We start from the raw sequence: 6,472 nt of genomic DNA on the forward strand, positions 1-6,472 counted from the left end.
TTGTGGTAAATAAAATTTAATGAAAGAGAAAACAGCTATAGGTCTCTTTCTTGGTTTGTGTCAGAAGCGGTCTGCTCAAAGAAGTAAATTGTTCAAATCGTGCATCTGGGTGCACGGATAGGATCTCACTGACTCATATCCTGCGTCTAGGATATACCAGGAGACTGACTAATATCCTACAAGATATAGCCTACTTTAATGTGAATCCAGGTAGCTGCATTGTTAAATAATATGAATATTGGACCTAAGTCTACAATATTGACTAAATATAGCTAGAATAAAACGTTTCACAATGATACTGAGATTGGAGGACCATAGAAATCAAAATGACCTTCAAAATTAAAAACCAACGTCTGGTAACGCCTGGTAACGCCTGGTAACGCCTGGTAACGCCTGGTAACGCCTGGTAACGCCTGGTAACGCCTGGTAAGGTAAGTGACTTCACAGAAATCTCATTCCTACATTTTTAGGCACAATCCTTCTAAAAAGAGGTAAAAGATTAGGAGTTCCAAAGACATATGGCAACCAAGTAATTTGTCAATAAGTTTGATGTAGAATCTTATATTCTAGTAATCACACTGTATAGTGTATGTCGTCATACACTGTACATCGTCAATGTCTAGTGTATGTCGTCATACACTGTACATCGTCAATGTCTAGTGTATGTCGTCATACACTAGACATCGTCAATGTTTAGTGTATGTCGTCATACACTGTACATCGTTAATGTATAGTGTATGTCGTCATACACTGTACATCGTCAATGTATAGTATATGTCGTCATACACTGTACATTTTCAATGTCTAGTGTCTGTCGTCATACACTGTACATCGTCAATGTCTAGTGTATGTCGTCATACACTGTACATCGTCAATGTATACAATGCGTGACGATAAACAGTTTAGGTAGCGTACTGTTTATCACCATTATGACAGTTCACGATAGTCGACCTTTAATTGAATTATAATCCTGTGCAATCCTGTGTAATCCTGTTTAATCCTGTGTAATCCTGTGTAATCCTGTTTAATCCTGTGCAATCCTGTGTAATCCTGTTTAATCCTGTGTAATCCTGTTTAATTCTGTGTAATCCTGTGTAATCTTGTGTAATCCTGTGTAATCCTGTGTAATCCTGTTTAATCCTGTGTAATCCTGTGTAATCCTGTTTAATCCTGTGTAATCCTGTTTAATCCTGTGTAATCCTGTGTAATCCTGTGCAATCCTGTGTAATCCTGTTTAATCCTGTTTAATCCTGTTTAATCCTGTGTAATCCTGTGCAATCCTGTGCAATCCTGTGTAATCCTGTTTAATCCTGTGTAATCCTGTTTAATCCTGTGTAATCCTGTGTAATCCTGTGTAATCCTGTGTAATCCTGTGTAATCCTGTGTAATCCTGTGTAATCCTGTGTAATCCATTTGATCTTCAATATCATGCACCGCATGAGCCCTTGTTATTGTTACTACGAGTACACTTTGGTTGGATTCTCCTTCCGAAATCATATCCTCGCACACAATAGATGGAACCAGCACGATGCTACAGGCCCTCTCCTTCCAGGATCCAGCAACATAGCATAGGTTCAACAGCATGCTTACAAGTTCCTGGAGTGTTCAACCTGGCTGAAGTCAAATCACGAATATGACGATGCGACAAGATGCTGGGCCAAGATTTGCAAACGGAGGAGATATGAAAAAATCCTCGAGAGGATCATCACGAGGGGTCTCAAAGGAAGAAATAAGGGTGCCGTCCATTTTGATGTCTTCTAAAGTCATACTCCTAGGCATACAGCCATCAGTAGAGTATGATTTATCCAAGATACTCACAATCTTAACTTAACTACCACCACCACAATATACAAAACAAACAATCGTCAATGGTAATGATATGATTGCGCACGTGATCCCGCGCGGCCCACGACCAGCCCCCACCACACAATACACCACACTATATCACACTATAAAACCCACCATCATTTCGTCACGTAGGTACAAATTCTAAAGCCCAATTACCCAATTTAACCTGAGCGGGGTCAATGAGCAGGGAGCTCGTCACACAAGCAGGCTGTGTTGTGTGTTAGTTGGCGATCCTGGAACCTCCCCTGAACCTCACAACATAGCACCCCATCTGACTACAAGAGACGAGGATCATTTGATTATTATTGCGCGTGTGCTAAGTCTCACCATGCTCAGTGGACTAAAGATGGAGGTCTGCTGCTCCTGTGTCGCCGGGGGGAGTAGGGTGTGTCTGTTCTGGTCACTTCCACTGCCGGTGGGTACTTCAGAGGTCGGGGAACTGAGGGGGATGTTGGTTGCCAACACACGCGGTACCACGTGGGCAAGTATTAGTGTTGTGGCAGACTTTCAAAGGAGGAGGAGGGGTTTCCTGCCGTGCTACTGATTATGGGGTTTAACTCGTCCCTATTTACCCAGACGTGGTGAACATGACGTGGTGATTAATATACTTTAAAGCTTTAATAGCAACTTTGTGTAATTTTAAGAAATAAGACCGGGCAGGTCTTGCTTAACTTCTATTGTCTGTGATAACCGGTCTGACGTGGAACTAGTAAGTTTACAAGTCTGCCGAGGAAAGTCTGCGGAGGAAAGGTGGTATCGCGGTTATGAGAATGGTGTCTAATACAAGTATTGCAATCGTTGAGTTCAGCATGTTTGGCTACTCGTTGCAGTCGCGTAAATAAAAACTTTAGGCAAAAAATTGGATGGATCAGCAAAGAACTCAATGGACCACCGGCTAACCTTCACTCACCTACCGTCTATCAAAATAGTGGCGCCATACAGCAATAAATGAGACATTTCAAGGTTTTTATGTAAGCTCACGTCACCCAACACGGAACCAACTTGCGACTATACAAATATCAATAATTCACGGACCCACCCCCTGGACCATAGCCCACGTGCAACTTTAACCACGCCACGTGCAACTTTAACAACACCACGTGCAACTTTAACAACACCACGTGCATATCACGTGACCAAGATAAGCTAAACCCCGAGGTACTAACTGATACCACGTGACTAGGAGGTACAGTATGGCATCACAGGGGTGTGATAATGGTACTGTGGGTGGGGGGACTGTGTTACAATACCGGACTATAATTGTACTGAGGTTGTTGGAGCGTCACAGCTTATACTCCGTATATTAACTGGTGATAAACTTCCATGCCAGGGTACTTCATGTAACTGAGAAGTATAATGCTCATATTTACAGGTGATACCGACCCAGGTAGGTCCGACCCACTACTCTGCAAAAAGTTTGTCCTATAACGAAAGTCACATCATGAATATTTGGACCACTACATAAAATAAACCTTCTGATCTATAAAACCGTTCTACCATTCATCTTTAAAAAGGAAAAGCTTTTAAAAAATGACAAAGCTGTCATATCATCGTATGAATCAGAATTTATGGAAAATTACTCGTTTATGATTCATATCATAACTTATGCTTAATGTTGATCAATTTGCGAGTAAAGGCCGTGCTTTTTTTGACTTAATTGATCATGGAAGATATTTAAGTAAGGCCATAAACTTCTTGCCCTCGTTTTCAATGATCACTACTTTCAATAAGTGGGCGTATCAATGCCATAGTAACACAACTTAGTTACCATAGTTACTCCAAAACACAACCTCAACTGTACCAGCAAAACAGTGGAAAGTAATGTTGACAATAGCCGGTAACAACAGCTGAAGAGAAAGCTGGTACCTGATGACTCTGTGGTATAATTTTTCGATTGAATCTATATAATTCTATTCATCATATGTGTTTTATTCTAAGTAAATTCCTCAGGAAAGAATTACCTGCACAATTAAGATTGAGCAAATATTGTCGAAGGACTCATGACATAATTAATCTATAAAAACGATTAATTAACCAAGAAAGGTAAAATCTCTTTCCAGTTGATGGAGGCAATCCAACTCTAATCTCCTTTACAACCAACCATTTTAATTGACGGATACTTTAATTGTGTCGGCCTTACTTTTTATTTTACGTTACAACTTTCTTCAACTTGTTGTTCTTATGTCTTGTCGCTAGCGGTCATTTTGGTAAAGCTTCTGAAACTGCATCTCCTGGACAATTAAGAAAGAATAAATAACGCAAAGGCAAGTAAAATTAAATTTACGGTTGGAAAATTTCATCAGCTTTAAAGCTGGTTAAGTTTTTTAAATGATCTTATTGATAAATAACGATTAAAACTAGCCGTTCTACCTGCTAATGAATAACTTTTCCTTCCATTAATATTTGATTATTATTATCATTATCAAAGATACAATCGGCACAACATTGAATAGTAATACAAATAATAAGTATCTACCGCCAATTCAAATAAACTTGGATCTAAAATGGCACAAATTAGTAAACGACACGATGCCAAACAGGCAACAGCCAAGATTATAAGTCGGACATTATTATTACAGCATATAAACAAAACATTGATCTTTAATTCAACTTTAGCTTGTACAAATTAGCATTAACTTAAAAGCACGTTACGTAAGCCTGGAGGGGGATATTTAAAACATATACGAAAGGATTTTATTAGCAGGAGCTTTCAAAAAACTTGTGTAAATCGTCTTCAGCTGGGGATGATGTTGTGAAGGGTGACTAACATAAAGTTTACAACATACGGCGATTAATTGTTAAAAGTCATCATACGAACAAGTGGACAATTAAAACTAAAAGGCAACTAATAGACAACACTAACAGAATTAGACGACGCTATCAATAGTGTGAGTCAAGTTAATCTAAATAACGAAATGTTTCGTATTTTATTTGTGTACATCTGCTCATTAAACTCGCGAAAGCTCACTTACTCATGTGCATTAATATACATAAGAGAGGGGAAGAGGGCTACCAGACAACTGAACCCAATTTGGACTTTTCCTAGACAGGGTAGCTTGGGAAAATGATTTTAAACCCAATCAGTCTGCCTAATTAACTTTGAAACGACAACTGAACCCAGTCGTAACTAGAAATAACTAACAGGGGAGGAGGAAGGGAATTAATATAAATCTGATCCAGAGATTACCATAATTAGTTTAAGAAAAGTATTATCAAGCAATCCAATTCATAATTATCAGTCGTCGACTGGGGCCCCGGCCCCGGCCAACATTTGGCAAATCGCCGGGGGTAAACCCCGGCCCCGGCCCCGGCCAATAAATTTAACCCCGGCCAAAAACCATGCATTTGCCGGGGCCACAGCCGGGGATTTCATGAACGATTTTGGCACATTTTTGAAAGAAATCAAACACAATTTAATAGTAATTATGAGATTTCAAAGTTGAAAAATTTATTGAGTACGTTTCAATATAAAAAATACAACATACGGCTTAAATTAGACTACGGCTAGTAACATAAAAACCGTGGTTCTTCCTCAGTATGATCAGACTTTTCAATTAATCGTCTCCAAGAAATTTGCGATAAAATATACGTAGAAACTAGAAAGTAAAAATACTGCACTGCAGCTAAAACTACGGCTCAACGTAAACTACAGAGCCTAACATTTATGGTAAATTTTGTGAACTGAGCCATATTTGGATGTGGGATTACTTTTAAATCCCGAGGTCCAGATAAAGTAGCAGCTTGAGGATTAGAAATTAAGTATGGATCTCAGGATAATGAGGATTATCCTGAGTTGGTTCACAGCACGAAGTTGCGGTTTAATCCTCAAGTCGGTGAGGATAAGCCGCACCTTGAGTTTAATCCTTCCCGATTGCATCACACCAGCCTAAAAGTAAATTATTATCAAATTCATGTTTCAATTTCTGACTTCAGTTTGGTAAACTACCCCCGGCCCCGGCCCCGGCAAAATGGAAGATTTCCCGGCCAATTCTCAGTGGTCAGCCCCGGCCCCGGCTATGTTGGGGCTCCCCGGCCCCGGTCAGAATCCTGCCCCCGGTCGACCACTGATAATTATACTCTGCTATAAAGCCCGTGGTCACACGAAAGAAGCTTACCTCAGGCTATCATGTTCATAAACATAGAGATTAGGCGGAATGACAGGCTGAGCGCACCCAGTAAGGAAGAAGCTAATACTAATAGTATTCTTTGGTAGTCAGTTTTTATCGCATCAAGCAATATCCATCACAACCAAAAGGCAAAGATACAGCCGATGAAAATGCAGCTCGCACTAAACACAACTTAATTGCCACAATGGCTGGTCTTTTGTTGGTGAAAAGTGGAAAGAACAGATAACCAAAATAGTAGGCAGAAAACATTGTATTTGTCATTATTAACAAAATGGGTTGAAAATGTTCGAAAGAGTAGTATCATTACAACTTCAATCATACAGGAATTTATCGTATTACTTGTTTCAAGCAGTCGCATAAATATGTGGAAAGAAGTTTCCTGAGATTGATAATGTCTAGCAGAAATATAACACTACAGAGTGGGTTGAAATGGCTAAAGATTCTAGCACCCCCTCCCTCAACGCCTCCTCCCTCAACGCCTCCTCCACCACCCTCCC

The sequence above is a fragment of the Bolinopsis microptera genome, chromosome 13, assembly GCF_026151205.1.
Source record: "Bolinopsis microptera isolate Bmic1 chromosome 13, MBARI_Bmic_1.0, whole genome shotgun sequence".
In the NCBI taxonomy this organism is placed as follows: domain Eukaryota; kingdom Metazoa; phylum Ctenophora; class Tentaculata; order Lobata; family Bolinopsidae; genus Bolinopsis; species Bolinopsis microptera.